The 6,572-nt window shown below is 41.3% G+C and overlaps 1 protein-coding gene across 3 annotated transcripts in view; it reads right to left on the bottom strand.

Annotated features, from left to right (window-relative positions):
* The window catches only part of LGI1 (leucine rich glioma inactivated 1), a 38,889-nt gene that overhangs the window by 9,544 nt on the left and 22,773 nt on the right, over positions 1 to 6,572 (bottom strand). The window lies entirely within an intron of this gene.

The raw sequence follows: 6,572 nt of genomic DNA, 5'->3' as shown, positions 1-6,572 counted from the left end.
TGGGGCTGATGAGGGCAGGCTGGCATTCTTGGGCTGTAAAATGAGGCTTTATGCCTTTTGAAGACTTCTTGTCACAGGCAGGCTCTCACTCTGGGGACCAGTGAGTGGGGGAGGCAGGGAGGCATGAGAGGTGCCAGAGACAGAAGTGGTGGATGGATTTATTGCACTTAATGTGACTCTCTTCCTGTTCCACTGCCAAAATTCAGTGAAATACTGACTCACAGTGGATTGTTTCTGAAAAAGATAGGACGGAGCTTCATGCCTAGGTTTGCTGAGGAGTAGGCATAAGAAGTCTGCCTGGCCTCATAAAAGAGGCAGAAACAAGAGGAAGTAAGACCCAGAAAGGACAGGAAGGCTTCTGGATGGATGCCTGAGGTCCAAGAAGGATTTATTTTTTTTTAAGATTTTTATTTATTTATGAGAAACATGAGAGAGAGAGAGCACAGCAGAGACATAGGCAGAAGGAGAAGCAGGCTCCATGCAAGGAACCTGACATGGGACTTGATCCTGGTACTCCAGGATCACACCCTGGACCAGAGGCAAGTGCTCAACCACTGATCCACCCAGGCTTCCCCCAAGAAGGATTTAGATAGTTTCCCTAAAGTCTTTGGGAGGCCTCAGTGACTGGGTTTACATTTGCATAAAAAGAAAGGAGGCAGAAGGGACTGGAGCAGAGAATGTCCTAGGAAAGCAATTCTGAGAAATCCCAGGAATTATTCTGCAAAACAAATGCAACAGCCTTAATATAAAGTAGCTTTCCAGTGCGGACTGATGGGTAAATGGTGAAGGATGCATAGGGCACATAGGAGACCAGCAGAATATGCAAAGTTAAGAAGAGAGATACGAAATGCCTCCACACATTAATTAGCTGGCCAATTAAGAGTATTTACCAATTTACCAAGTGAAGAGGAGTTGAATTATTTTGAGCACAATTGGGGAAAGATATTTATTCTAGCATTATGTCTAATAGAAAAGAATTGGAAACAACCTACATGTCCATTAATAAGGGATTGTGTAAATAAGTGATGGTTTATACTTAGCATGGAATATGTTGCAGGAAATTTTATTTTATTTTATTTTATTTTATTTTATTTTTTTGCAGGAAATTTTAAAACATGAGGCAGAGCTCAATGATTTAACACAAAATGATGCTTAAGGGGAAAAAAAGGAAATTGGAGAATAGTAAGTAGAGAGTAATTCCACTTGGGGATGGAGGACACATATTTAACAATGCATAAAGAAAGGTCTAGAAGGAGACATAATCTTTTACATTTGGAATCTTTTACTTTTGCTATATAGACGTCTAGATTGTGAGATTTTTTTTTATCATCAAGCACGTATTGTTAAATTCAGAAGAAACAAAGAATAAAGTTGAGGTTTTAAAAACATCCCATTGGGCAGCCCTGGTGGCTCAGTGGTTTAGCGCCTGCCTTCAGCCCAGGGCGTGATCCTGGAGACCCCAGATCGAGTCCCACGTCAGGCTCTCTGCATGGAGCCTGCTTCTCCCTCTGCCTGTATCTCTGCCTCTCTCTCTCTATCTCTATCTCTCTGTCTCTCATGAATAAATAAATAAAATCTTTAAAAAAATAAAAATAAAAATAAATAAAAACACCCCATTGCTTAGTATGTGTGTATGGAATGGTTCTGTCCAGTGAGGATTTAGTGATTCTAAAACAGCTATTTTATTTCATTCATAAAGCCCCAAAGTTACTGACCTGGAGTGTGAATAAATGTCAGGGTCAGTATGTGGGTGCCTGAATGGTCAGATGATATCAACTCTTTCATGAGATGGGTTTCAGGATGGAGCTCCCATTTTACTCACAAGATTCCCACAGGGTTTCAGGCCCTCATCCTCTGGAGAATTTTAGGACTGCAGTTAGTCTAGATTGGGAGCCATCCCTCTGATTCGTTGCACCAGCTGAAACTCAGCTTTGAGGAGCACCTGGAGCTTCAAAACCATCTCAGGCATCTGGGGGCCTAAGGGAAATTCTCTATGGGGGGTGGGGTGGGATAGGGTCTCCTGCAGACTCTGCACCAAGGTGGCCAAGAAGAAAAAGTAGCAACTTCCCAATGCTTCCTGAAGCCTGCTCAGCATTTGGTCCTTAGGTGAAAAGAGTGAAGATCTGGTGCCTATTAGGTTATTTAAAGAGCTAGAGAGATTGAGATAGCATTTCATGGGTTAGGGTTAGAGTTTTTAGGCTTGATGTTAGGATCATTTGATTCTTCAGATTCCATCCCTGCATTGAGTCTTGCTACTGGAGAACAAAATGGAAAAATCGAATGCATTAAATTTTCTCAGTTTCTCCTTTCCCTCCATCATCCTCCCAGCTTCACAGAGTAACAGCTTCATATTATTATTTCCTTTTCCCTAAGAGAGGCTCTAGTTGAAATATGTTCTGTGTCTTTTGTAAAACTGGCTGTCGTTCTCATCCCTGGCATCACTGAGTGAAGCCCTCTCAAGCAGACAAGGGCTTCAGTTTGAGTATCCTCATTTTCAGGAGTATGCCTTTCACCTACTTGATTTAACCTCTTTTGGTTTCTGCCTCTCCATCTGCAAAATGGAGTAAAGAATACCAATTTCATTTATTGTGAAAAAATTTTTTTAAAGATTTTATTTATTTATTCATGAAAGAGAGAGAGAGGGGCAGAGACACACACAGGCAGAGGGAGAAGCAGGCTCCATGCAGGGAGCTCAATGTGGGACTCGATCCTGGGACTCCAGGATCACACCCTGAGCCAAAGGCAGATGCTCAACTGCTGAGCCACCCAGGCATCCCCATTTGTTCTGAAAATTAACACACACAACTAATTTTTTTTTATACACATGCTTTTGAAGTGGATTCCAGGTAAAAATTCTGCATCTGTAGGTGAATATTTAAACCTTATGTCAGATAATCAAGGCCACAAAACTAATTTGTTTGTTGTTATCAAAACCAGTGATATTTAATACCTAAGAACTTTTGAATGCTCAGCTCAGGAGAGTGAAATCACCTATTTTCTTTGCCTCTCTGAATAGACAGGACTCCATGCCTTGGTATTTTTAAGTGTTTCATCTTTTATGATATACATAAAACATATACATATATATATTTTTATGTGATATATATGTCATTGGCATATATATTTTTTCATATATATACATGCATACATATATGTGTAATATTATTTCTTCAAGAAAATTTGGTAAGTGTAAAAGTTATTCTTTTAAAGGATAAAATAATCATCTGGCAGAGGTAATCACCCTTAAGATTTTTGTCATATTTTCTTTCAATCATTAATACAGATTTCATCTCATGGGGGATATTTATTTGGAAAGCAACTGATTGCAGAGAGACATGCTACTGGTCCTCAAGGTCTAGAGACCTTCTTCTCTCCCCTTCTGGTCCAGAGTGAGATGGCATGAAAGAGTGTGAGTGTGAATTGGGGGGGGGGGTCCTCCTTCCTCTTTGAAAGTCTGTTAGGTGAGCAAGGGCCAAATCAGTGCTGGATTTTAAAACTAAATACAAGTATCATTAGGAATAAGAGAAAGACAAATTAGAAGGCTGATGGAGAGAGAGGCAAGGAGACAGAGGTGGCTACCAGAGTTGTTAGGAAAAGATGTTCAGTGTGATATGACTGAAGGAAATCCTGGTGACTGTCCATGCTGACCCTTTGCCTGTCTGCCCTCTTCATGGCTCCTTGGATTGGGCAGGGGAGTGGGTTGGAAATGACATAGTCCAGGAATGGCATATCTGGGTTTGAGTCCTGGCTCTCTTCTTTTGTATAAAGTAAATGATCACTTGGTCAGAATTATTTGCAAGTTCTATTCTAGTTCTGAAATTACATCTTTATGCTTTTCACCACGAAAGTCTATGGCTTCATCTTTAAAAATCATGAAATGATATGAGGAGAGGCAACACTTTAAGCCATGTAGTTTTGAGTCAGTGAGTTTTTATACAGAATAGGATGGCACTGGAATGTCTGAGTAGGGCAGGGCAGGGTGGGGGAGGGTGGGAGGGGCACAGATAGAACTGATCAGGAGGTTAGTGAAGACAAGGTGATGAAAGGTTCGAGGACATATTTCATCGATGTTAATTTTTTTCTAGGTTGATTCTGCTGTGAGTACTGGAAGGATGCTCTTCTTACCACTGTATTCTTAGTGATGGCACAAAGTAGATACTTTGAAAGTAATGAATGAATGGGGCAGGCTGGAGTGGAGGAGAGGAAGGACAGCAATCTAGACAAAGAAAAGAGTAGAGGATGCTTCTCTTAGACCCCTTGTACAAAGACACTGAGTTGGGAAGAAAGTGCAAACCCTGGGAACTGCCCTTGCCACCCACCCCCACATCACATGGACCTGCTGCTCACAATGTGCCCTCTTCCTCTTTTTCACCTCCGTGTGGCAATCATTCCAAAGCAGTGTGGAGGCTCTCTAAAGTGTGCCTTCAACTAAGCACCATTTCCTGGTGATTCAAAGCCTGCCTAAGAAACATTCCTTAAGATACCAGAAACTGCCCAACCGAACATCTAGTTGCCTTGAAACTAGCTGAGAAGTTTCAAGCATTCCCATTGGCAGGCAGTCTTTCCTTCCCAACAGAGGGGATGACCATTCCCTCCACTTTGGTGTCATCCTGGTTTACCTGAGAAAACCTCTGATTATGACTATGGAATCTACTGGAAAGTCTTCTCTTTAAGGCAGACCAGACTGGCTCAGATAGCACGTTTGTTTCAGTGCCACTGGGCTCCACTGCTAAGAAAGCAGCGCCCACAGCCATCTGGGGTGCTCCCAGCCTCCCTGCAGTGCAGATTCTCAGCTTGAGTCGGTGTCTCACTGATTTTGCAGTGTTTCAAGTGCAGTTATTTTAATTTCATACAAAATGCTTAAAGTGGATTAAAACTGCAGCATTTGGAATCCTGATCCAGGACCAACAGAGGTTAGGCAGCAAGTGTTAGTTTATTCCTACATAATGGTATTTACTGCATACCAGGTTCTGTTCTAAGCATCTTGCATAGATTAACTCATTTGATCTTAGGACAACCTTAGGAGCCAGGTACTCCTACGTACCTTATTATCTCCTGTCCCCGTTTTTACAGATTATTATCACTCCCATTTTACACATGAGAAATCTGAGGCACAGTGAAGCTAAGTGACCTGATATCCCACAGATATTCAGGCTTTGAACCTGGACAGTCCAGTGGCAGAGGTCACTGTCAGCCACTACACTGCACTGCCTCTTTATATGCATGTCATTGTGAAGGCTGAAATGAAGACATCCTACCTGACTGACTGGGGACACACAGGCATCCTGAGTTTGAGGACTACTGTATATATCTCTTGCACCCCCCACCCCCCAATGCTGAGAAATCAGCAGGTGCTCCACAACACATATAGATTGATGACAATTTTCCCCAAATATTTTTATACATGCATGCCAACAGTCCTGCCTCTACTGGGTCTTAGTCACAGTGATACATATGTGATACCAAAGGAAATCACTACTAAAAAGGCTCATGGGTGTTAACAGAAACCAATACATCATGTTTAGAGATTTTGGTCATCATTGGCCATAAGCTATTTTTAATGCATTTTCACTCTGATTTCATCAGAAAAATTCAAACCTTGTTGAAAAATATGAACTATTCAAACATTAAAGTTAAACACGTATAACATTGGGACAGTAACTCAGAATAAAGTAATAAGATAGAGGGTCCCAGGATTTGACTGGCATCGTAAGGACTGAAATGTAAGGAATTTTCCCTTTTCTGAAAGCTAGCTTGAGAGGGAAGGGGTATATATAGTAACTTTCAAGTTGTCTATAAATCTCTTTTTAGAAGTTAAGTCTCCTGAGATAGATGCATTTGAAAGTGAGATAAGTTTGTTGCTTCCTTAGGAACTAATGGAATTTGTAAAAATCCTCAGGTAGGTGCAATGTTAGGCCAGAGTGGGAACCAGTTGGATCTAAAAGTATATGTCTGAATACAATTATTTGCATTTGGAGTCTAAAAGCAAAGTTAGGGCCCCTGTCTTCAGGATCTTCTCCTTCTTCTCTAGTCATATTTGCTACTGAGACCATGTCTTGTGGAAGGATCCAGGCAGCTCAGTCAAAGCTTTCTGGTCCTGCTATGACTGACACAATGGAGAGGGCATGAGACATCCCATTAATGAACCCAAGAAACTTCTGCCTTTACTACTACTAGATGGGGAGCAGCTTAAATGCAGGGTACACCTTCATGTTCTCATCTGTCCACCAGGGGTAGTGTGCTAAGCACTATTTTGTAAGGTCACCAGGAAACTATCATGAGGTCAAGAATCTGAAAGAGCTTTGTAAACTTTTCCTCCAGTGTTTCCCTTTGATTGGGTAGAGTTGGTCTGAGGTGGAAGAAAGTGCATTTAAAGCCTAAAATCCTAAAAAGGAAACTAATGGCTCAAACAAATGTCAGATTTATTTATAGGTGGTAAATAATGGAAAATTAATTTGATGTAGTGAGCAGTCAGAGGGACATTTGAGTTTCAAATCCTCCCTACCCATCTCTCCTTGAAAGGAAGAAAGGAAAGGAAAAAAAAAAAAAAAAAAGAAGGAAGGGAGGGAAGA

Source organism: Canis lupus, chromosome 28, assembly GCF_003254725.2.
Source record: "Canis lupus dingo isolate Sandy chromosome 28, ASM325472v2, whole genome shotgun sequence".
Lineage (NCBI taxonomy): Eukaryota > Metazoa > Chordata > Mammalia > Carnivora > Canidae > Canis > Canis lupus.
This window is presented reverse-complemented; position numbering and strand designations above follow the sequence as displayed.